General features: G+C 40.8%; 1 protein-coding gene across 3 annotated transcripts in view; it reads left to right on the top strand.

Moving 5' to 3' along the window:
• The window catches only part of CMIP (c-Maf inducing protein), a 137690-nt gene that overhangs the window by 4111 nt on the left and 107418 nt on the right, over positions 1-26161 (top strand). The window contains exon 1 of one of the 3 annotated variants that reach the window (XM_057401935.1): positions 1406-1547. The exons of the other annotated variants lie outside the window; for them this stretch is intronic. The gene's annotated coding sequence lies outside the window, so the exon portion shown is untranslated. Of the gene's footprint in view, positions 1-1405; positions 1548-26161 lie in introns of those variants that run through there. 3 annotated transcript variants of the gene reach the window in all.

The raw sequence follows: 26161 nt of genomic DNA, 5'->3' as shown, positions 1-26161 counted from the left end.
GCACAGCTTGAAGGGCAGCGATTGTAAAAACAAAGACAGTAATAAAACCCAATTCAGTATTCCTTGTGTGACTCTCTGTGTGTGTGAAGAATAACCCTGTGGCTATCTTCAGCAGCCATGTTAAAATTTAATTTTCAGTAGTTTAAAGGTAGCTGTCATAACTGAACTTCCATGCTTTTAATATCCTTCTGCCTTGTCCCTTTCATGTCTCTGCCCTGCTTTTTTCTTTCCTGCTTTTTCTTGCACCGCTTGGGAGAAGATGTTTCGGACAATGAGTTTTAGAGTACTGGCTTGCGAGAAAGACTTGTGGTACATATGTATGCGCAGCAGACAGGGGAAGAATAAACAAGCGATTCGTTTTCCCCGGCTAGGGTTGACCTCTCTAATTCCCATCTGGGAAGATAAGACATAATTGAAGCCATGAAGTTACTCATTAATACCCCTCAAGGAGGTGGAAACTTTGGCTTTTCATGCCCATTTTATGTTTCTTTGGCTTTGCCTTGGCAGGTAAGTTAAGTTTAAGGTAATGTTATATTCGGAGCTGGTGACAGTCCTGAAAAGATGTGTCTTTTACACTCTTTTTCTGTACAAAAGTGGCATGTGAGGACAGGAGTTTGTTGACAAGATCAGAAGTATATTTGAAACAAGAAAGTAAGTGGATTAGGGAACTGCATTTATATTTTCTTCTACAGACAGGAACATAACCAATTAATATTAAATGAGGCAGGGCAGGATGATCTGTCTCAAGTAGAAATGGAATAGAAAATTGTCTTCTAATTGTTATTTGAAATTCAACAGTTCTGCTACTGCATGTGTTTCAGCATGCTATTGCATGTCTTTCCTTCCTACTTTTGGTAAAGATAGAGCAAAAACTCCTATCAGGGTGGACTCATTGTTTACTTTAGCACAGGTTCCCATTAGTTAGAAAAACATACTTTTTAAAATTAAATTTCCCTTCAAAAACAATTAGCTCAAGTGGGAAGTATTATGCACAGCTCAGAAGTTTCAAAACAATCTTAAAAGATTCTTTTTTTAAAGCTTTCCTTGAAAAGAAATATTGTAGCATTAGCCAGATGCCAAATAGAATTATTATGAATTAGCTATAATAATAAAAAGTAAACTAAACTGTCTTTTCGGTAAACCAGGTGCTGTCCTTGAGCCCTGTGTTATTGATGGGGCTCTAAAAATGTGAGTAAAACTAGCTTGATACACCTGCCATCATGGCATGTATAAATAAGTATGAACACATAAATAACAAAACAATTTAAGATTTTTTTATCTGAATGATAAGTTACTATTTAAATTTAATATTTCTCATTCTTTACTGTTGCAGATGACTGCTTTCATTTGACAAGAAGTTTTTGGTGTAAATGATTTGCCTGCTCCTGTTTCTGTCTATCAGGTATTTTCTTCAGGCACATCAGAGAGAACACTGCATCTTGTAATTGGCGTATAACCATGATAATTTAGAATTCTCTGCAAATCGAGACCAAATTGCGCTGTGTTATCTATGCTGGTGAAATTGAGATTGTGTTTCAGAAGTAAAGGTAGGCATGTGCCTGCAGTAATGAAACCCAAACTTTCCTGAAGATCTGGCTGTTTAATGGAACATTACTCTGTTGTGACAGACTTATTTTATTGCTGTATTACTTAGTAGCTCTGCATAAGAAAACCTGAAATGGTATTTCTTTAAAGTTGTTTAATGCCTATCAAACATACCTTTGGAAATATAGTTCCTACAGTGGTTAAAAAGGATATTTATAAGTCTGTAGTGTTAAGGTATGTGTTTATATATCACAGAACTTATATAAAATATGAAAACAGAAGCTGTATTCATTGATAGAGTGAGAAATCTCAAGGCTATTAGTGTTAACGCCCAGGCAGTAAATTTTACATGCAAAAAGGATACTCACAAATACTTCTGCCTCATTTTTCGTTTTGGCTGGGGAGTAAAGATGTGGTGATAGCCACAGCATGGTGGTAATAGCCCCCCTGAGGAAGCTTCTAAATTGCCTCTGTCCTCAGCGGAGACCTGATCCTGTATCAAAGCAGGGACTGGAGGAGCTCAGCATCCCTCCTGGGGCTGGGCCTTTGTGGAACTGTGAGATCATCTTTCTTTCTGTAGTAGAACATTCTAACTGGTGATGCTGGATCATCAGATCATTGAAGTCGGGGTGTGGTCCTTCTAGGAAAGGAAGTACTGCCCTGAGAAGCTGTGGATGCCCCATCATTGGCAGTGTTCAAGGTCTGGTTAGACAGGACTTTGAGCAACCTTATCTAGTGAAAGATGTCCCTGCCCAGGTCAGGGGGGTTGGATGAGGCGATCCTTAAAGGTCCCTTCCAACACAACCCTTTTTACGATTCTGTAAACCACAAAAAGGATCTTCAGTTTTTCAGAGTTGAAAGGCCAGGTTGAGAGTCCTATTTGCACTGACAAACCTCAACTGCAAGTTTGTGTTGTTAGTGAGAGTGGGAGAACAGGCTGAAGCCTTAGTCCCACCAGAATCACTGCCAGAACAGTGTATGCTGATGGACATTTCAGAGGAGAACGGTGGTAGGTTTAGTACATAAAGAGGAGTGATTTTTTTTTTTTAATTTTCATTTTTTAGCTATTTATTGCATATAATTGCTTTATACCTTTGAAGCTCCTAAATAACAGGTGAGTTTTAACGTACAATAAAAAGGGTACTTTCATTTCCTTCTGTGTTAGAAAGCATGTGTGGATTACTAGGTGTTTACTTATCTCCCTGTATAGGATTTACGAAAGAAGAGACTTACCTCAAATATTTCAGTCTTTACAAGTAATTAGGTTGTGGGTTGCATGGGTAGGTTGTGGCTTGTTTAGTAGTGTTTTGAACAGTGCTAGTTGTATCAGTTTGTTCTGTGTCTGCATGTGTTTATAGATATGTAGTGCTTCATTCCATAAACAATTGTGTACTTGAAGATGATTGATACTTTAGCATGTGAAATCCATATACAGTGCTTGTGCAGGTATGTGCACTCAATAACTTCATTGCACAGTCTGATGATGAAGTGTCATTAGCAGTAACGTTGTCTTGGCCTGTGCTGTTCATTTCTTCATCTGTGCCATACTGTGTCAATATGTCTTCTCTATGTGCTTAACAGTTTCCAGGGTCACACTGGGAAAATCTCTGTGAACGGGTTGGGAAACACTTTCTCTGTTTGAACCTTTCGCAGATATTTTGTCTTTTAACTGGATCAAGGAACTGATCTGTTTCAGTGTATAGTCCGCCAGACTGTTGAGGAAGAGGAGAGAGGGAAACATGGTAGGCTGGAATTGCTGCCAAAAACAATGTATTATTAAATCATTGCGTAAAATTTTCCTGTTTTGCACAATATTTAAGAATGCAGGGGCAATACCAGGAAAGGGAAAAGACAATTGAAAAGCATACATTATAGCCAAACACGTCAACAGTGAGTGAAGTTTCAGCTCTTGTGATTGTGGAGAGAAAACATGAAGGAGTCAGAAACATGCTAAATTAAAAGGCCTTCACTACTAGGCTTAGAAATCAGGATAATTTAACAATACTTTTTAGGTTTTGGTGGAAGGGGGTCTTGTTTCGGGGTTTGTGGACATCTGATATTACTGTCATTTCCATTAATTAAAGTTATTTCTTGCCTTTGCCACTTGGGCTGTCCGATGTCTAATGGGACAGGACCGATAGGGTGGGAAATACAAAAGCAGGTTAACATGCCAGTCCACAGACTGTAGTGTCCAGGGAATGAGTTCATGGTGCAGGCTGTGTCCTTCTGCTTTCATCTCGGATTTCAGTATGTTTTAAAATAATTTTAAGTGGTTTTTTTTTTTGTGTGTGTGTGTTTTTGAGAATCTTAGGAAAAAAGGCACATTTTTCCTCTGGATTTGAACATGTCTGCTAGATGTGTGCCATTACTAATTGAGCTCAAGAAGCCCGTCAAGTTGCAATGAATAAAATCTGAACTGGAAGTACACTTGGTCACGTACATTCTTGGTCTCGCTCTGTTGAAATCAGTAGGGTAATATGAGGAGAGGGATTACCACTCATTGCCTGTAACGTGAATGGCAGGATGTGCTGTTCAGAGAGCCAGAAAGGTTCAGGGAAAGATCACTGTGCAGCTTTCAGGTTGGCTGCTGGCTGCGGGGGATGGCTGGCTCTGCTGCCAGGCTTCTGCAGAATAGAGCCCTGCTTTTTTCCTTTGGTTGGCTGTTTCATGAGCAAGAGGCTTAGAAACATCACTGTTAGACAGAATTGGTGTAGAAGCTGTTGCTGTTTCACCCCTTTTTATGTCAATATTCAGACAGGTGCTGTCCTGATGGAAAGTGAGTTTGTGACTTTACTTTCCTCTGTGGGGAATATGGAGGCTGAGGACAGAGAAACTAATGAGCACTGCTCGCCACAGTCTGACAGCCCTGGCATGGACAGCAGCAAACCTCATAAAAGCATGACAGACCATGGGACCAAGTGCTTTCTCTGTGCATTCATGCACTGCAAAGCTGGGGAAGATACATGGTTTGCTGCAATGTATTAATGCTTAATTATACAGTAGAGTTGTGGTGGGTCAGCAAATGTACTTACGGACGTCATCCCCATAGCTGAAAAGTGAAGGTACTGTGGGAGGAGTGTGAGCCCATGCCAGTGATGCAGGGAAATGTGATTTGGCTTGGCCCTGGGTCACACTGCACTGGGTTGCATGCCTTTCTCATTCAGGATTCCCAGAAAGGTCCTGCCAGCCACTGCTGCTGCCCTATGGGACATGTGCCAGCTGCCCCCCTGCCTCTCTTCCCCAGGCAATAGAGGTTTATTAAGAAAAAATTGCTGCTTGCTGCAAGTTGATGTCTTTTCTTTTTCCCCTCATTTTGGTCTTGAAATTTGCTGAAATACTGCTGTGGAATGTGGTCCTGGCTGAAGTCTGCATGGGGGTGTATCCTCTATAGGGGATACCCCCAATTTCTCGCCGCTTCTGCTGTTATCTTTCCTGATATTTACACTTACAGCCATTTTCACTTTGTAGGCAGTGGCAGAATCTGAGGTTGAGAGTGGAATGAGCCTTTTATGGCCCTTGAAGTGTGTCTCTCCGTTGTCTGCTCAGAATTACCACTTGTTTCAGGGGTGAGAGCTCTTGTGCTTTTCAAAGTATGTTGCAGTTTCTCTAAAGCTCTTGTTCCTGTGACTGAGAGACTACATGATTTTCTCATCGGAAGGAAAATTTAAAAGGAGAAATTGCTTTCACTCTCATTGAGAAGAGTCATAACCAGGGCTTTAAAAAGAATGAAATAAAAACAACTATCCAATGCTTCTAAAATTTCAGACCTCTAATTCCATGATATTAAGAATGGGGATGTCAAGAGCTTGGAACTGTCACTAAAGGGCTTTTGCTTCTTGGATTTCCAGTGCTTAGAGAAATGCTGAATAAAATAAAGTCTTTTTCCCCTTTTGAAGAAAAAACCTAAACCTCAAACCCTAAAAGCCACACAGAAATGGATTTAGGTTTGTAGGATTTTGAGTACAAAGGTGCACATGTGGCACAATAAACATTGCCTGAAGAACGTTGAGATTAAGCTAAATCAGAGGTAGGTTTTTTTTTTTTTGAGAATACATAATTGTATTCAGAAATATAATTATTTCATGTTTTTTTTTTGCCTAATGTTTTCCTTAGGCCTAAAGAGAAACTGTTTGAAAGGGATAATCATAAATAATATCTGTTTTCTCTTAGAAGTTACCATATTTTTGATGCGTACATTTGTCTATGCAGATTTTATAGATGAGGTTTCTGGTGGTGTTAACCCAAAAGTAAGGCAGAAATTCTGAAACCAAAAAGTTACCAAGTTACCTCATTGTTTATTTGTGTATAGACAATTAACATCTAACTGAGCTAAATCAGGTAGACAGTTTGGGTAATTTTGAGAAGAAAACTCTTTTTTTTTTTTTTTTTCCCACTAAACCTCCTGAAGATGCCAATGGTGTGTTCGCAAAGTACGGCTCAGACAGTACAGAGCAGGTATTTCTTAATGGTAAAGCTGTGATATTGCCATTTTTCACATGGCAGTGGCCATTTCCTGCCAGTCTTTGTCTTTTTTAGCTTTTTGAATGTAAGCTTTAGGGATCAGCAGGTGTCAGTTGCCCCATCTGGTTCCTGGTGTAATGGGGTTCTGTTGTACCACAGAGTTTTTTGTTTGCTGCTGTAATACAGTCATTGCGTATTGTGAGCAGGCCATGGTTTTACTCTTTCTGAGCCAGCACCTAACATAAGACTGGGTGACTTCGTTATCCATTTTCAGGGGTAGGCATTTTTAATAGTAGAATAAAAACTGCTTTAAAAAAACAAGTTTATGAAACTTGCCAAGGGGAATCCAACTTTAAAATCAAAATACTGAGGGTGTGTGTGTTTTTTCTGTAAATATGAATGTCTGTTTGACCTGTGAATGAAATAAAAAAATAAAAAAAAAATATCTTTGGCCTTTACAGTAATCAGAAAAAATGTTTTTTTGGATCACAGTATGATGACTTAATTCTACAAGTCACTGGGTTTCAGTTTCACTGTTACTTCAGTTATCACAAAGTGCTTTATTGTCAGTGTTTTTATACATGGGGAAAACAAAGAGACAAATGTAGATGAGACTTTTCAGACAGGTCTGGTACTGTTAGTTCATGGTTAGTTTGTAGTTGGTGTGTGCATCTGTGGTTCACTGTTGGAGTTGACCCATAGGTTGGATATCAAGAACCAGTAGCATGTCATGCCTTGCTCTTATGTTCACAATAAATTACTGGTAGGGGTTGGAGCAGAAATCAAGTTGCCTTTGCTTTGGCTGGCAGGCTGCATCTTCCCTCCTGAGTTTGATGGCTATTTGTTTTCTTAATGGCTGTAAACCTCCTTTAAAATCAGTGGAAGTGTGGGAGAGTGACTGACAGCGGAATGTAGTCCAGGGTGTTGTGTTCTTTTTGCTACCCTTCCATCTTCCTGCAAAGAAAATACCTGTCGTGGAGCCAGGTGCCAATCACTTCAAGTCTCTTGCTTTCTGAGGCGTGCACGCTTTGTATGTTCCCCTAATAGTCACTTCTGACAGCCTACCACTTAGCTTTTGATTTAGAGGCTGTTAAGATTGAATTCAGCAGTAAAGAGTAAGTCAGGGAAACCTTGACTGCACTGAAATTTTCAGTATGAGAATGATGTTTCAAAATTACTATAGAAGCAGGGTGTTGAGAGTTGTTTTTGAGAAGATCAGCAATTCTCTTTCCCTTCTCATACCTTGGATTTACCATACAAACTTTTTGATGTTAAGCTCTTAAATTTAGGAATCATTTGAGAAGAATAGGGTTGCAGAGGCATACCAAAACACCAGATTTCTATTTGCTACAGTGTAAGCTGTAAAAAAAGTAGGAAATTGAAAGTAAAAAGATGTGGGCTCTTAAATAGTAGATCTCTGAGCCATCATCATTAGCTAATGTAACTCTGCAGACTTTTTCTGGTATCTGCAGTTATTCTGGTTGGGGATCTCAGTGTTGAGTTGTTCCCGTCAGCTTGAAAGGTAGTTGCACAATGAGAGGTTTCTTTGCCCATTGGATATCAGAGATTGACAGAGTTGTGAGTGTGAGCCTGCTTTGAATGCTCTGGCTCCGTGATGCTGTGACTATAGTTAATAGTGTTCTGTCATCTGAGTATTTTGGCACTGAGAAAAAGTGGGAGGAGGGGACCAAAACTGTGGAAGTCCCAGTGATTCTTTGAAGAACAGCATTTACTTTTGCAGCAGAGGAGATTTCCATCTACTTGGATGGACTGTGTTGAACAAGATCTGTCTGTGTCCTTGTTTTACCACTGAGTTGTGAAATGCCCATAGTTTAAGTACCTGTTAATTCCTTGTGGAAGATGAATCATGTTCAATGAAGGGTTCCTTATCCAGCAGTAACACAGAACAGAGAGAGGTTTATTTGAATGTCTGGAGAAAGAGGAAACAATGTCAGGTTACAGATGTTCAGTCGTTGTTTGAAGAAGACAAAAATCGGTGCAACTGCTGTAAACTTCTGCCTTTATTATATAGCTAATAGTGGCATGATTATAGTATTGGCAAAAGAGCTTCAGCTTATTCTTTCAGTGCAGCAATTCTGATACTACTTCATACATTCCTTACAAAAGGAGTAGCAGCTCCAGCTGTGTTGTAAGGGCTTGAAGTAGTATTCCTGATCATTTTTGTTATGAAACACAGCCATTTTTTTTTCCTGGCATATGAAGGTGAGGAACATTGATGAAATAGATTACACAAGTACAAGTTATTAGTCATTACTTTCAGTACTTCTTTCAACTCCTTTTTTTTTTATTTTATTTTTATTTTATTTTGCCTCTGCTGATAATTTTATGTTTTTTTTTTAACTAAAAAGTATCTTGACATCCAGAGGCACAGAACAGGCTCTTCCTCTTCTCCCAGAGGAGCAAGCGGCTTGAGTGGATTCCTGGCACTGACAATCCCATCTGCTTTGCAACCAAATAATGTGGACGTTGAAGAAAACGTAGAATGTGCTGGCAAAAAACTTTGTTGCTGAAGGTGAAAGGACGGACACAGTTAACATGTCTTGTCTGACTGAAAACACATTTTCTAAGGTTAGATAATCCATCTTTTCTGGTTGCTGTGAATGAAACAGGAAATAAAGCTGGAAGAGCTTGAAATTAAATGAAATGTGCAGGATCAGACATGCACTTTGGTATTAAATATTGACATACTCCTTCTAGGTAACCGTTTTGCCTTTGGAGCCAAGCGTTTGCCCCAAGACTGTAACATCTTCTTGCTGTACTGTTTGTGGTGAAAAAATTACCGGCATTGAGAAATACTGCTAATGGCTTCTCTCCTAACGCTAGTGTACACTTCTTTTGGTGGTGTGTCAATGCCTCCTTTGAAATTAATCCTCTCTTGATTTATTTTAAGTTATTTCAGATGTCCCCAGTGACTTGGGTTGACTAATGTACTTTAAATCTGGTGAAATCAAATCTATCGTGGGAGTTGACTGTGTATAAAGCTGTTTCTTCATGGAGATAGATGAGATGGGAAAGCACTGAGTCCTCCTTGGTGCTTGCCCAAATACAGAATCAGTCCTCTGTTGCTTTAAACCTGTGCTGAGCCAGGATTGAGGCAGCACCAACTGCATGCATTATCTATATATTGTGCAGGCTGTAAGCACTTAATGGTACTACAGCATGGGCTGAGTGGACTTGAGGGGGAAGGGGAAGAAAAGAGGTGATGATATGAAAAAATTTAAACAAAGCAGCCTCAGCTCACAGATCGGATCTGTGTGTTCCAGCTGAAAGGGGAAGTCTCTGACTTGGTGACCGCAGCGTGCTTGTGACTGGAGCTTTTTGACTCATCTTGAAGGGATGTAGTGCGCAGTGCAGCCTCTTCATATGAGGTGAAGGTGGCCTTCTGGGGCAGCCCACGGTGTGTGAAGCTTGTGCCATTGTATCTTCCCTTTGAATGCAGTTTAAAAATCATAGAAATACTTAAATATGATAGTATTAAAAATATTACTGTATTTAAAAAATCATGGAAGTACTTGGCATTGTTCTACAATTAGGATTATGTGTTTCCTAATGCCTCTTCGTGTATCATACCCACTCTAACTGAGGTAAAGGTGCAGTGCTGTGTTACATTATCTAGCCTTAATGTCAAGGGTTTGGGAGGTTGTCTGTCTTTGCCAGATTTTCTTAGCAGAAATAAAGAGGACCCCCCCCCCCCCCCTCCCCCCCCGTGCATCTTCTTGCCTGTATAGTCTGAACCTGGAGATCTTTACGGAGCCGCTGTCTTGAGACTTTTGTGCTGTGCTCCGATTTCATGTTACCCATTTTATTTTCTGTTGCATTTGCTAGAAAAGCCTGTACAAACAATGCTCTGCTGTTTCCAAACGCTGTGAAGTTTTCCCCTTTGCTTCCTGTTTTTGTAGTGTGCTCGTGAAAAGACCTTGTCATCTTTACACTGGAGTTAGTGTTAATGTAAGTGCATTCACCACGAGCTACTGTGTGTTCCAGCATGTAGGGACCCAACAGTATTATCAGCAAGTCTTATTACTCTTTATTTATGGTAAGACTAGATTAAAAGACTTGTGCATATAAAAGTGAAAGCGCAGGCAGTGTGAAATTATGCAGTCATGAGCTTGTTATTTTCCCCTGCCCTCAAGTATGCAAGCCAGTTAGTAACCTAGTGATCTATACATGAGGCTTTAATTGGATATATGCCCAGAGTGTGGATTAATATGGAAAAGCTATAAAGGCACGGGTTCACAAACTTTATTTGACCACACGAGGACCCGTCTGCATGATCCCATGTGGAATGTGTGAGGGTTTCTCGAAACAAAGGAATACCTTCATGTATTTAGGCAGATCTGCATGTAAAGCACAGGATACAGCAGTGATGTCTCTGTGCTACGGTCAATAGACTCGATTAAATAGGACTTCCTCAGGCTAGTTTTCACTTCATGTTCTTTGGAGTGCTTTAGGTGGGGCAGAGGTGCATCTGTGGCCTCTGCAATTTACCCAGTTTCTCAAGTTTTAGTTCTGAAATTGTTAAAAGTTTTCCTTTTACAATTGGATGTAATCTTGGCTGCCTTTGGAGGTATGGAAGGGGGTGAAGCTCCCTGTAGTAAAATGAAAACAAGCAGATGTCTTGACTGCAGCTGGCTGGAGATCAATCATTTCATATAAACTTGCCTGGAGAGCATGATCTTATTCTTCTATAAACCTATACTCCAGAGGGAAGGGAGAATCCCCATTAGTCAATGACATCTTCCTGGCCTAAAATTCCAGTGTTTCTAGTTTGCAAATCACATGAAACACATACAGACTACTAGCTGTATTCAGCAAAGGCTTTCTCAAGCTTTAAAACACTTCTAACACAGATTCTGTGTCTTTTCTGGCAAGGTTTTTTCTAAATGAAAATTACAGTATCCAGAAATGTGCAAAACCAGCCACTGTCAAACTCCTATATCCCTGGAACCAATTTGATAAAGATAAAATATCTTTTAAATTGGCATTATTTAATTTAAATGCAATTTATTTTTTTTAAATGAAAAGTTATTTAAAGTAAATAATATGTTTTGAGTCTTTTAAATATTGCAATAGTTTGGTGGCTTAGGAGAGCCACTTTGCAGGCTTAGCAGACCTTCTTGACCCTTGGTATGACGGAGGGCAGTAAGGCATACCTCCTATCTCAAAACTCTCTTCTTCCCCCTTCTACTTCCCATGACTTACTAGAAGGGGCTGACCTATTCAGAAATGAGAGTGGTGCCCTTGGGTCTCACTGTGGAATGGTACTGAGCTTGGTCATGTATTTGGGTCCCAGAGTGATGTACCCATGTTGGCTTCAGCCATTGCTGTCCTGTTTCCTCCTGCAACTTGGGTCCTGTGCCAGGATAGCTTTGCAGTTGATTTGTAATATAGCTCAGCATTGGAGATGTGCAGCTTGCAAGCCTCCTGCTATCTTGGTACTGTTTATAAACTTACGCAGTTGTTCCCTGAAGATGGTGGGATGGAATGTTGTCTCCTGTAGCGTAAGTTCTAGGCAGCGCGAAGAGTGGAGAGCTGACGGTAACTATGCTTTCCATAGTTGCAGAAAATAAGGTAACCCTAATTAAAGTTTTGTGCAAGTAGTTTCAGCATTTGATTCCAACCAGACTTAACGAAGACACAGGGCTCTGTCTCTGCCTGCAACAAGAACATGGGAATTGCAGTGACTCATTCTCAGGGACACGGCAGTGGGAATGAGGCAGTGCTGTGGTTGCAGATAATTCCCTGGAAGTCTCCGTTGTGCAGAATGCATTAATTGAAGAGATTCATGAGCTGCTTAATGTCACATCACTTCATTTCCTCATCAGGGAACTGGAAGTCTCATCCGTATAGGGAGAAAACAGGAACTCTGTGGTTGTGAGTAAATCTTAACAGTTGTATTGCCCGTATTGAAGTGCTTGCCATGTAGGTTGAATTTTTTCTTGCCACTCTTATTTGCTGTGGAGACAGAGACAGCAGTGTGAAGATGTGCATTTCTGAGTGCACAGAAGTGAGCAGTGGAGATGAGGGAACTGTTTGCTGCTGGTTTCTTCTGTGAAATACAGCAGAAGGACGGATGCTTCCTGTTTGTAACTGATCACCATCTGTGATGATTGCATTGGTCTCAGAAGTGGTGTATCTTTATACTGGAGAGAGAGGACGTGGCATAGGATACCGCTGGAGAGAGCTGGAAACACAACGTGATACTGCGTGGTCTTTGCCTGTTCCGGAGTGGATGGGAGTATACATATCTCAGGGGAACATACTCCTGCAGATAGTAACGTATTCCTGGTAGGCAGATCTGATGCATTGTGTAGGCAGCAGAAAATAAACAGTGCAGCCCACCGTTTGCAGATTTAAACTGGAGAAGGGAATGTGCTGCACTTATGGAAATCAGTCTTACCATGTGCAATATCTCAGTTTTCAGAATCAGAAGTACCTTAATTCTCTTTTTCATCAGAGTGCCTGTATTTCCAGCTGTCTTGTCCATTGCAAGTCCAGGTGAGAGCTAGTACAGAATCAGTCCCATGGCATTTGCTATAGTTTATCACATGGCCTCTTAAGACACTTGAGCCTGAGTCTTTATCCCTGTGTTAGTTTTATGACGTGGGAAACATTGCACAGAAAAATACAGTTTAACAGTGTAATAGCTACTGCTTAAAAATATGGGATACACTTTTTTTTTTTTACTAGAAATTGGTCAAAATCAAAATGTGGCTGCCCCATCCCTGGCAGCGTTCAAAGCCAGGTTGGACGGGGCTTGGAGCAGCCTGGTCTAGTGGAAGGTGTCCCTGCTTGGGTTGGGTTGGAGCTGGATGAGCTTTAATCCCTTCCAACCCAAACCATTCTGTGGTTCTATGAAGATTTCTGCCATTGATTGAATTTATAAGTGTAAAGCCCTTCTGAAGATCATTGTATCTTACAGCTTTTGATCTGATCCTTGAGCAAGGAGAGCTGGAGTGAAAGGAGATGCTCTTTCTTGTGGCTTTATGTACCACTGCTATCCTCAATTATGAGAGAATCAGTGAGACCTTAGGGCTGGACTTTGATGCCTTTTGTCTTTCTAGCATCTGATTCTGCCAGGAGGTTGTAGTGGTTTCTGTTGCATGACTCAAACTCACGTCTACTGCGAACAGTAATGTGCTACCTACACTCTTTGTGGCAAGCTGGTTAAGTAATAAGAAGTACCTTTTAGATCCACTAATAACAGAGTTTTCCTTCATCTATGCCTTTGGGAACATTTCAGTACTTTGCCTGGCGGTGTATCACTGCTCTGAATCATGTGTGGAAAAATGTCTGAAGCAAATTAAACAAAATGACTTGTGAGTAAAAGATCAAGTCAAAACACTGTCGAGATGAAAATCATTGACTTGATGGGTGCAGTCTGTATGTAACTGGGAAACCTTTAATGACAGCAGGAGAAAATTTGGCCATAACAAAGTTGCGCTTGAGGTTTCTGTGACTTAAAAAAATAATCTCTTTATTCCTGTGGTTTATTATTCCTGTGGTCACATGGCACGAGCTATTACAAGTAAGAAGGAGTCTTAGTGGAAGATCCATCAGGCTGCCTGTTCAGCAGAGTCTGGCTTGAGACTAAATCTCAAAAAATTAAGATGGGAGTGAAAAAAAAAAACCCTCTTCTGGCACTATATTTGTGGCTTGGCTTATGTAGATCCTGCGAGTCCATTCCATTGTTTTTACTCATACCATCCTCTCTTGTTGGGAATCAATAAGAGTGATTTGGCATCTGTACCATAGTACTAAAAACAATCTTAACTACTTACAATTAATGAATCGTGTAAGCTGGCAGTCACTGATCTGAGGGGATGGAATAACAAACATAAGGACAATGTGAATTCTGCATTGACTGGCAACATATGTCTGAGAAAGAGCTGCTTTATTTTTCTGGTGCTAAATTGCTTTAGTGTGTGAACTTTTAAATAAGCAGTGCTTTAAGGAAGTGTACAAGCTGCTTGAGCTGAAGCCTATATCTTGGCTGAAATATGGCATAATTTTATGTCATCCTGTGTATAGTGGCATGAGATCCTTGTGAAGAGAAGGAAGAAGATACTGTCATGTTTTCCCTGTTGTATCTGTCTGGTTTTAGTAGGTGGAAAAAGAAACCATTGTACTGGTTATATTGTACCTGTTGCTTCCTCCCTACCTTTTATTTCTTTTTTAAATTAGGATGTCATAGTGTAAAAATAAAAACCCAGATCGAGGTCCAGCAAGGGAAGGAAAGATGGTTTTCGAATGGTGAAACTTGTTTTTGAGTTTTGTTGGTTTTAATTGAGGAAAAATGATAATTTTGCTTTTTCTTATTGGGTTAATCCACAGCAAGATCTTTAAACAAAACAAGCTATTGGGACTTAATCATAGGAAAGGACCTTAAGATCATATAGTTCCAATCCTCTTCCTAGGGGCAGGAATGCCTCACGCTAGACCATGTCACCCAAGGCTCTGTACAGCCCAGCCTGGCCTTGAACACTGCCAGGAATGGAGCATTTACCACTTCTTTGGTCAGCTTGTTCCTGGACCTCACCACCCTTGCAGTAAAGAACTTCCTCATTTTTAAAGAGAGGCTTTTTTGGGGAACACTTTATTAATTCAGACTTCTATGATCCCTTTTGGGCTGTCTCCTTAGGTTGTATATGCAAGTCTAATTCAGTCAGACTGGGTAGGGCAGTACGTCCTTCGATTCTTTTAGTTTTTGAATCTAAATCTTACAAAAATCCCTGTTTCCCAACGAAAAGAGAACCGGTTCAGGGAGAGCTGATGTTCTGGGCAGTATATCCAAGATAACTATACATGCTAGAGGAAGAGAAAGCAGCCTTGGGAACAATAGGGAGGCTTTAAAAAGCCGTTTAAATTGTGCCAAGCTGCTATTTTTTTTCTTTTTGGTTGTCATAGAAATGTGCCAGTCCGTGTCTCTCACAGATGAGCTCAGTAGTGAATGGCTGTGCAGGATGAGTCTCTTTTCAATGAAGATGTTTATACTTGAGGAACACAGATGGACTTAAACCGCAAGTCAGAATCTAAGCACCCCTGAGCGCCTAGGGGAGGGAACTGTAGTCTGGGGTTTATAGCTCCGGCCTGCATCTGTGCTTCTTGGTTTGGCTTTCTGAGTTCTTATGGGAAAGTAGAAGAGGAATACTGTCTGCAGTAAAGATGGTTGGTTTGTTGCTGGGCTTTGATTTGATTTGATTGATCAACTCCATTGGGTTGATTTGATTTGGGCGAACTCCATTGGTTTGGAAGAACTTTACTTCCTAGATGTCTCTGCAGGAGCATCATGGCTGAAGCTAGTTGGGTACAGAGGTGTCACTAAAAGGTGCAGTCTTTAGCAGGTAATCTTTTCTGTCATTTCTGTACTGCTGTTGCTTTTTGCCTTTTGAAACAATTTTAGATTTAGATAAATATTTTGAATGAGAGCTGACAGTCTTACCTCCTGTGCAGCAGGCAAAGCACTGTGATATATGCTTGGTAGAAGTTCACACTTAAATTTTGCTGCTGCAAATGACTGCAGGTTGTAGAAGCAGCATCAGACCTGTGAGATACTAAAGAATTTGCAGATGGCACAACTAGTAATCTTCAGTGAGGTGTGTCATTGAGCGCTGGACAAATCTGGTGCAGTCAACAAACACTATACTGTGTTGGACGGGGCAGTGTTCAGTGCACGCAAAAATGTCCTGTGCAGGATTTAGTATCTGGATTGTTTGCTTAAGAGCATGATTCTGTGAATTCTTTTTCACTTCCAAGAAGCCCATTAATTATTTTCATCTACATTTGGCACTGTCAGAATGTCTCAGAGGAGCTTAGGTGTAAAATGACAATAGCTGCAGTATCTCCAGGGTTTTTAGGTATCCGAATGATTTGTTTATCTGGCTGTCTTGCCTTCCCTTGGTTTTCTATTCCTGGAGCTGGACTGCCGGAAATGTTGCATGTTGCTGAATGCAGAATAGCCCTTGCTGTGCCAAGGCGTGTACTTGGAAGAATGGGATACGGTGTCCTATTAATTAATATAAATAATCAAAGATACGGAATAAATGAAATACGGGCTGAGTTTTTTTATCGTTTATTTTAAGAAAGTATTCCCAACAATCGGAAGGATGGAAAGTAGCTTATTTTAAAATTAAATCCACTTTTATCAGAAGCTTTCACTGTTGGTGAACACCGTGAAGACTTTCCGCTCAAACCTGTTTGCATATATTTGAGCCTTGTCTTTGGTCAAAGTGTTGAATTTGACTGCTCAGACTCTTCTCTTAATAGTCTGTTTTTTCTTGTAATTCACTTTAAAGTGTCCTGCTTGAACTTGTATTGGAAGACAGCTCGGGCTAGAATTACCTTGCCTTTTATTAAAAAACACTTATTTTTGAGGTAAGATGAATTCTTCATATGCAACAAGCTTCAGGAAATGCAGTATTTGTGCAGAGAAATTCCTCTTATGCTGGCTTGACCCATGTTTTGTGTGATCTTAAAATGTCCCAGCACTCTGTTACAAACCTTGCACAGTCAACTGATTTCATCCCTGGAGGGGGAAGAGGTACTCATTCACTACAGTTTGTGGAGGTGCAGTCTCTTACAGATGAGAATGCTACTACATGTGTTATGTGTTGTGCATCTCAGCACTTCTCTGTCATTTTCACTTCTCTGCATTCTCAGCACTTCACTTCTGTCAGGCAGCTGCAGCCAGATAGGAAAGCTGCAGGTGAGGAAAGTGTTGAATAAGAACAAAATGGTTGTTTTACCTGAGCTAAAATGCCAAAGTTAAGGTGTCTGTTTTCCTGCTTCTCGTCAAGGGATGGTCAGTGTGCTCCTATAAGCTCCAGGAGCTCCTGTGTTCCTCCAGCTCTACCACTGACTCATATAGCCCATAGCAAAGTGCTTGGGAGCCCTGCCTGCTTTCCCACTGGAGAGGTGGTGTTAAAAGGCTTGCTTACTGTATGTTTTTATTTTAAAGGTTAATCAATTAGACTTCATCAACTGGAATTTTTGAGGAATTTATTTATAAAATGCTCAGTTTTGTGCTAGAGTGCTCTGAATAATTAATCTTGTATTTATTCTAGTTTTGTAATAAATATCAAAATCTTATAGTAACTTTTTCTGTTCCCAAATCCATCTTTAATTAATTTTTCGAAGGGCCTTCACAGAACGGGTATGCACAAATCCCATTGTACTCCCATTGTATTTAAGAAGCTGTAGTGATCAGCGTGACTGCTGCCAGATGCGTGAAATCCTAGAATGGTTTGGGTTGGAGGAAACCTTAAAGATACTTAGTTCCAACCCTCCTGCCATGGGTGATGACAATTAAAATAGAATTAAGATGGAAACAGTTAAAAGGTCATTTTTAAATGTTTTTTTTCTTTTCCAGTTATATCCTAGAACCCAGACCACAGTATTTTAGACATAAAGAAGAGTTTTATGTGGGTAATGCCACTCTTTTCAGTACTTGCTGGATAGGTTAAAACGGTGTCTCAGAGCAGGAATCCTAAATGATCAGAGGTTTTCATAGGACACATTTGCTGTCCTACTTGTGTGAGAAGTTTGCAGTGATGTAATAATATTGAAAATGATGCTTCAGGAGCATTTATTCAGTGCTATTGGAAATTACCACTTTCACTGTAGGAGTGTTCACTTTTCATCTGCCATCATAAAGTAATCTTTTTACTTTTTAATTGGCTTATGTTGTCCTTCTTGGGGGAGAGGAAGCCTTGTTGGTTGGGTTTTGGTTTTTGATTTTTTTTTTTTTTTTTAATTTTTAATTTGAAACACAGTTTTAACATTTGGATTGTTCGAAACAAAAACAAGAGAAGTCCCAACATGAGCAAGAGAATATTTTTAAAGGGCTTTGAGGCTCTAAGTTCCTAACACAGTCCAGATGTCTCCTATCTCTGCTCTTTCTGTAGCATTTTCTGGCTCAGTGTCATTGGATTTTGAACTGGGTCCAAGCTGTGTGCCAAGTCCTGAAATAAAGTAAATCAGTGAGTTGTTCTTGGACGTTTCTCCTTAGTCCAAACCAACCCAAATCAAACTTTAGCTCTGACCTCAGGACTGCACATTCAGATATTTTCCTTTGCCTCCTCAGTTTCAAAGTAGCAAAAGCAGGAGATTACCACTTTGCAGTATTTAAACAGAGGCTTGTGCGACATCCGTGCAGCTGAAGCAACTGTGTTACTTGGGACCCAGTGCCTGGTAAAACACCAGTGATGTTTGCAAGGGCTGTGATTCTTCATCATGATTCCTATTGTTGGGTCAGGATTCACATTACGGCCACACTGGAGTAGAATTTATTTGGAGGTGTGTGTCATGTCTACAATTAGACGGCAACCAAAGGGAAGATTCTGTAGTACAAATGTTTCTGCCTGAGTGGCTTAGAAACTGTTGATGGGGAAAACATAACCCCCAAAGCATCAGAATTAAGTTCTAGGATAAAGTGACTGACTGTACTTTATCTTTCCTTAGGCAAGAACTTGTCTCCATTGTATTTAAGCACTCCATTGAAATTTGCCTTGCATGCAAATAAACTGTGACTGAATGGGTGACCTATTGTTCGACATTCTAGTGACTGCACAGCAGCTTATGTGGGGATAAAAGCATTGGAAAGGTAGTGTTATGTTGAACAAGTGTAGTTGCTGGAGGGAAGTAGACTTAACAGTATGCAGCACAAACTCTCTGCAGGACATCAGCGGGTTTGAGATCTGTTGGTTTAAACCTTAAGCTTTATCTTCCGATTGGCCAGGTTCAGATAAGTTTAATTCAACCACATCTGTTATCGACCTTTTGTTAGACCCAGCTTTCACTGAAATTGATGTGGAGCTTTCCTTCGGCTCAGCAGGCTTTGCACTGTATCCTTGTGTGTGTGTGGTCTGCGGGTGTTCCGGTGCAGCTGATCATTTTTGGTATGGAAAGTTGTCAAAACAGGTAGGACACAGGAGCCTGACAGTGCTGTCAGGGAATGAGAGTTTCCAGTAATGCTCTGTGTTGGCCACATTTTGTGTTTTTTGGGAGTCTCACTACAATTGTATATGCATATTTGGCTGCTCAGGGAATACTAATGCAAAGCTTTTCTGTAGAGTAAAAGAAGGCTCCTTTTTAAACAAGGGGATAGCAGTGACCTTGTTTGACAGAAATACATCTAGGAAAGTTCACTTGCCTGACTGCATTACATATTATCTGGGCTAGTAGGATTACTTTATTAATCAGTTTTGTTCTCTCTGGTCTTCAAGCCAGTGTGTGTCTTTCTGGCTGGATTCTGTATAAAAATGAAATGGGTAACTAACGGCTCCTGCTCAAAATTTACCTTTCAGAAGCAGCCAGAACAGCCATGTGGATTAAAATATCTAATGGCTTTCATGATGAATTTTCTAACGTGAGTTAAATGTTGGCCAGCACGTTCGCACACTACGTGGTAGCAGTTCGACGTGCTATTACAAAGTTATTGTGCAACGATGAATACCAGGGCCAGCAGTAAATGAGCTCTTTTACAGAGAAATGCCATAAAAAAAGGAAACATTTCAGCCCTGGCATGTCTTGTAATTCTTTCATCACTTACCGGAGCTTTTGTATACACACGACTTTGTTTCCTGTGAGATGCCGTGTTTGGCACTCATCTCTTGGGTGTTGAGGACTGTTTTGCTTTCTATGTGGAACATCAGGCGTGGATTGACCAGTTGCCATAAGCTTCCCTTGCTTGTGCACTGTGTGGGGCTTTTTGCCTCGAGTGTGGACCTCAGTTGAACTCCTTGTCAGAGCCTGTCTGCTCTGTCTGTGGCTCCTTGCACAGGGACTGGACCTGGTTGTTTTGGAGAGTGACCTTTCCATCAGGGCTGACCTGCTGAGCTCGCTGGCGTGGGATCAGGAAACCAGTTCCTGACTCAGTCTGGTCTTCTGCTGCTGGTAAATTGGTGTAGCACACTGATCTGCATGATACACCCCACATCAGAAGTTACCTGGGTATGTAAAACCAGGTTCCATTCTTTGTCACATCAGGAAAGATGTAAAGGTGAATTTTGTGCTTTGCCCTGGAGGAACTGGGAATCAGCCTGACAGAGCAGGAGGTATATATTAGAGTCACAGGAAGTTTTCTTTGGTGCTGCTCAGAGCTTCTCTTTGGAAACAGTGAAGATGCTGGGAGAAGGGCTGTGGCAGGCACAACGGTTGTGTGTGTGTTTGCAGATAGATTAAAAACTGCTCAGGAGATCCTCTGGCCTTCGAAAAAGGGATTGTTGGAGATAAAACTGTCAGGGGACAATGATAAAAGAACTGGGGCTGAAAATGAAAGAGCTGCTGGGTGATAAGAGGAAGCTCCTGTGTTTTGAGAGCTGGACTTCAGCTAGATAGAAATCTTAAAAGCCCTGTGCAGATCAGTGCCATAATGTGCTTGCCCAGGTTTCGCTTCATTTTCCCGCTGCCACCCAGCCTGTAGGAAGCAGTTTTCATGCTTCCCTGGCAGCAAGATTCTTTGAATGTGGGAAACCCGATAGCGTGTCTGCTTAACTACCAGACTTTGGCCTGGTGCCCTTTCTGGCTTCCTTATGGAGTAAGTGCAGTGATGGGAAGAATGTGCTTCTTACACATGTAGTCGTCTCGGTGATAGTAAACTGTAACACTGATACCCTGTTTAGCCTACCTCTGCCTGCAGAGCCATTGCCATGGTACGTGGGGGTCAGTGACAGGGTAACAAGAAGTCTGTTTTAGGTTTTGAATGCAAAGGAGAAACTAGACGTGAAATTAATGTGGTTTTTTTTTAATCTGACTTTTTTTGTTTGTTTGTTTTTTGGAAACTGTAGATGTTTGTTCTAAACTGTCAACCTAATGCATGTTAATTAATTTAAACCATTGAGACTTTTGCAGTGACATGCCAACAGAAAGCTTCCATTAGATGCTAGCAGGAGTTTTCACAAATTGCAGAATATAAAGAGGATTTGCTTGGGTGTTTAAAAGCTGTGCTGCAACCATTTGAATGACTTATAGTAGATGTATATGAAGAAAACCCCATGAATTTTGGAGGATTCCTCTTAAAATTTTACATTTGTAAAACGGCTTTAGTATCATTTCGCGTACTGTCCAGGTCAATGGGAAGGAATTTAAATCATATAAATAAGAAGAGCTACCCACTAGGAAGCCCCAGTCTGTGTATGCGACTGATGGCTTACTGAATTGGATTTGTAAAGCCTGCCAACCAAAAGCAAAATGTTTTGAATTACAGAAATGTAAACTGCAAATATTACAGCAATGAACTTGTACTGGAGACAAAAGGCTTTTCTGAAATTATGACAAAATGGGTTTATTTTATTTGAATTTTAATGTCTGGTTTGTTTCTATTTGGGGTATGTGTTTAGGAAACCAGCTTGCTGGAATTGTGTGCTAATTTCAGACTGCTTTCTAGCAGTCCCAAATGGAAGTGAAACTAGGTGTCAACCACAGTGAGTTAAAGATCCTGAGGAATCAACAACTGGGACTCATAGGTCTTGATCATGCAAAATACTGCATGCTGTCAAATCCTGTCGGAAATTGAGTGCTCCGCAGTGTGCAGAATCAGAGCCAAGAAGCTATCAAGCCAGGTAGAGGTGCACTAGGAAGTGATTTGGCAAACACTTATTTCATTATGACAGAGCTGTTTGTGATGGTAAATGTGTAAAGCATCCTCATGCCTTAGTCCTGAGCTACAACCTCGCACAACTGCAGTGTAGGAACCTGAGGCAATAAACTGGGGGATGTTTGAATTGGCTATGCTGGCCCTTGGATTAGATCTTGAGACTTCAGTTCTGAAGAAGACTTTTACTTAGTGTATAAACCACTATATAATATATATATAATATATATATTAAACAGGGGAAGTTTAGATTGGATATAAGGAAGAAGTTCTTTACTGTGAGGGTGGTGAGGCACTGGAATGGGTTGCCCAGGGAAGCTGTGAATGCTCCATCCCTGGCGATGCTCAAGGCCAGGCTGGACAGAGCCTTGGGTGACATGGTTTAGTGTGAGGTGTTCCTGCCCATGGCAGGGGGTTGGAACTAGATGATCTTAAGGTCCTTTCCAACCCTAACTATTCTATGATTCTATAAGTAACGTATACAGTAAGGATCATGATTTCTAACAGGTGTTATTATGGGAAAGTGCTTTGTTTTTTTTCTGGGAAACTTCATTTACAAGGAAGGATATTAGTAAATTATTTTGGGTTTGTATATAGTAGGTGTCAAGTGGCAAACTCCTTACTGGTGTGAAGTCGTACAAAGGGGTGTTTGTTAGTATGCATTAAGATTGTTTGGTGTAGTTCTACCACTTTGTGGACTGTTACCCCAGTGAATCTGATAAATCATGATGTGCATTGTCATGATAGGCTTTATAATTGGCCAGTGTTTTCTGTGTATCTTTGGTGGGAAGGGGAGCCATGGACTCTTGTACCAAGCCATATCCAAAGTCTGAGTCAGAGCAAGAAGCGGAACAAGAACTTCAGAAGCCCAAGTTGAACAATGGAAATGAATATTAAAAAAAGAATTGTTTTGTATACAGGCACTTGTAACCCTGATAGAGCCTTCTCTTGACATGCAAACCAGTTGTTACTAGACATGTTTGGTGATTAAGGTTTTACAAGTCAGATTGTGTTCAAATTGTACAAATAATAATAATGAAGAAACCTGAAGAGCTGTTCTTAAAAGAATGCACCCTCTTGAAAATACTAAAAAATATGTACAGAATTGTTTCAGCAGTCCTCTCATCATGTAGGGTTTGTTATTTGAGAGATGATGTTTCTAATACTTGGTGACAGGTTTATATCTTAAAATCCTTGTACAAACATGAAATAAAGCATTTATATGGTACTGGAAAATAAGGTTCAACGTTCAGCCTCATTCAGCCTTTTCTCTTTCATTCACCAAAGAATTCTGAATAAAACGTCGTTTCTTAGTCATGGGTGACTTGTTCTGCAGTGCTGAAGATATTTTCTGATCCTCTGTGTCTTATGTGGCATTATTAATCTGTTTTCCCAGTCACATGTATGAATGTGTAATAAAGGCCAGGAAAATAGGTCAGCATCAGCCAGTATCTCTATCTCCAGTACTACTAAAAACACCTCGCTTGTTGGTTCCTGTGTTTCATAACTTTCTTGTTGCTGTTTGTTCCATTATTTCTTTACCTCTGGGAGTCAGAGATGAATTTTAGAAAGCAGGTTATCAGCTTGCCTGGCAAATACGTTGTTACTAATTTCCATATGGTACCAGACAAGTGTTTCTTCCATTTCATTAGCATTGGTTTTGACTGTTTTGTAAGGAATTTCTGTCCCTTGGGGAATTGGAAACCCCCTGGTACCAACAAAGGGGAAATTACTGTATCTTCCCAATGTTGAAGGTGGAGAGCAAGAAAGCAAGTGTTGCAGATTTACCTGAAATTGCTAAGTTAGGAAGGAGTGAAAGCAAAGGGAGTAATTCTGGTTGGAAGAGTTGCCTTAACTCACAGGATGAACGTGATGTTTTCTCCATTGCAGTGAGTCAGATTTCTGTTCTGTTTGTCTGGGTCTTTCAACGAGCAGCAGAGGAATGATAAACACTGGGACTGAAACCTCCTGCAAAAGAAAGACATTTTTTTCCTCAGGAAGAGTTTTACTGCACATGGGAAGCTTGCTTTGACCAGAATTGCAGACATTCAGTGGTGCTGTATTATTTAAAGAATTGAGGGCATTCATTCTTTTTCACCCTAAACAGGGTTTTGCTCTGCTTGTGGTCATCCTGAGCAAATCCCTGTGTCTGTGTTTTTTTTACTGCATTAGGCCAGCAGCATTCAATAAACAATGTTAACTTTATGTAGCTGTTAAATACACTGACCTTTAGTATTGGTTTGCACAAGCCATGCACAATGTGAGTACCGCTGAAATACCATGGTTGATTTAAGCAAGTTTCTCTGCTGCAATCAAAATATGACATTTCTATTACAGACTAGATGCTTCATCTGCAAGTGTGACACTATTTCCCAGACCTGGTTCTCTCTTCTCATCTTTTGATGTTTTGGTGTGACACCATTTCGCTTTCAGTCTCTGCTTCCTCACCTGAAAAATAGAAATGGGAATTCCGTGTCTTTGGGAATAACCAGGTTAATATTTGCTGAGTGCTCTGAAGCTGTATGGTCCCATGATACGCTGCACCGGGTCAACGTGACTATTGCTAAATCACACTCTAGCAAGAATTACAGTCATTAATAGCTCTGAGTCTGGGGAAAGAGTCACTGCAAATACTGTAACAGCTACTTTAACTGTTTCCTTTTAAGCAAACAAAACCTCTTGACGTTTCTGCTGAGCAAGTTATAATGGCTTAACTTATTAAAATGCTGCAGAGTGTGTTGTTCCTTACTGGCCCCAGTAGCCTTTTTTCTTTTCATTGAACCAAGTGATCATTGAAATTCCACCAAAAACGATGGCAGTTCTTCAGCTCAGTGGGTTGGGTGAATGGCTTTCCTTTTGTTACTCAAGTTTATGCCCTTGAGAACATGCAAGCTACAGTAGTTCAGCAACAGGAGAAAAGGGGAACCTAGAAGCAGTGACGCACATTCAGTAATTCTACTTCCTATTCCCAGTGTGTTGGCTTTGGGTTTTCAGCACATTAACCAGCTTTAAGGAGGGTAATGCCCTGTTTTGCCAAAATTTAACTCTGCATTTCCCAGTGGCCTGATGCAGCTATCCTCTAATTGATCAGGAGCAGGGAGAGATAGATTTCTGTTTGGGTCCATTCAGACAGCTGTACTAGGGGCTCACAATTTCATCATGACAAATACAATGGAAGAGGTAATTCTCACCATGAGATTCCCTGTGCAGTATGCATCGTGCCTCTTTGAGATGGGAAGAGTGAGACTGCGTGTGCATGAACATTCTGCAAGGAGAATGGGAAAGATGGGAGAGGGGGCAGGCACAAAATCTGATGAGTACTTGCCTATAAAAATTACTTAAACTTCTGATATCTTAGATTTGCCATCTGCAAGATGCAGGCGATTTCTCCATGTTTAATCACTTATTAGTGATCAGATAATGGAACGCCAAAGGCATAAACCAGACCCAGAAAGATATAGTAGAGCCAAGCGAGGTTGAAGAAGCTATTGAGCTTTTTCTCAGGTATGAATTAATTAGAAATTCGTCAATCAATCCTTCCCTTTGTGTTTTTCACGAACCAGAAAGTATTTCCATAGGGAAAATGGGTGAAAATATTGTGAATCAAAATACAGCACTAGACCAGAGAAGTGAAGTATTCTAATTTAGTTAAAATCTGTGTGAAAGTGTGGGTTTACACTCTACTCTGTGGACAACTAAGAAAACAAGACTGGTTACCAGTTGAATGTATATTTGGATAAGTATGTGCTTGCAAGTGAGAGATGTCAGGAGGGATGAAGTGGGGTAGTCCTTTCATATAATTCCCATTTTGTAGGACTTAGCTTTATGCTTTGTGATCTGTTGTGAGAGATGTGCAAAGCGGAAGGTCTGTTAGTCAAAAGATTCAGGAAGTAGATTCAAATTGAGAGATCAAATTGGGAAAGCCAGCTGCATCCTGGGCTGCGTCAAAAGGAGCGTGACCAGCAGGTCGAAGGAGGTGATCCTGCCCCTCTACTCTGCTTTCGTGAGACCTCACCTGGAGCATTGTGTGCAGTTCTGGTGTCCTCAACATAAAAAGGGCATGGAACTGTTGGAACAAGTCCAGAGGAGGCCACGAGGATGGTCAGGGGACTGGAGCACCTCCTGTATGAAGACAGGCTGAGGAAGTTGGGGCTGTTCAGCCTGGAGAAGAGAAGGCTGTGTGGAGACCTCATAGCAGCCTTCCAGCATCTGAAGGGGGTCTATAGGGATGCTGGGGAGGGACTCTTCATTAGGGACTGTAGTGATAGGACAAGGGGTAATGGGTTAAAACTTAAACAGGGGAAGTTTAGATTGGATATAAGGAGGAAGTTCTTTACTTCTAAGGGTGGTGAGGCCCTGGAATGGGTTGCCCAGGGAAGTTGTGAATGCTCCATCCCTGGCAGTGTTCAAGGCCAGGTTGGACAGAGCCTTGGGTGATATGGTTTAGTGTGAGGTGTCCCTGCCCATGGCAGGGGGGTTGGAACTGGATGATCTTAAGGTCCTTTCCAACCCTAACTATTCTGTGATTCTCTGATTCTAATT

The sequence above is a fragment of the Pezoporus wallicus genome, unplaced genomic scaffold, assembly GCF_028554395.1.
Source record: "Pezoporus wallicus isolate ANWC-B61680 ecotype Strahan unplaced genomic scaffold, APGP_CSIRO_Pwel_v1 contig_7835, whole genome shotgun sequence".
NCBI classification, from domain to species: Eukaryota; Metazoa; Chordata; class Aves; order Psittaciformes; family Psittacidae; genus Pezoporus; species Pezoporus wallicus.
This window is presented reverse-complemented; position numbering and strand designations above follow the sequence as displayed.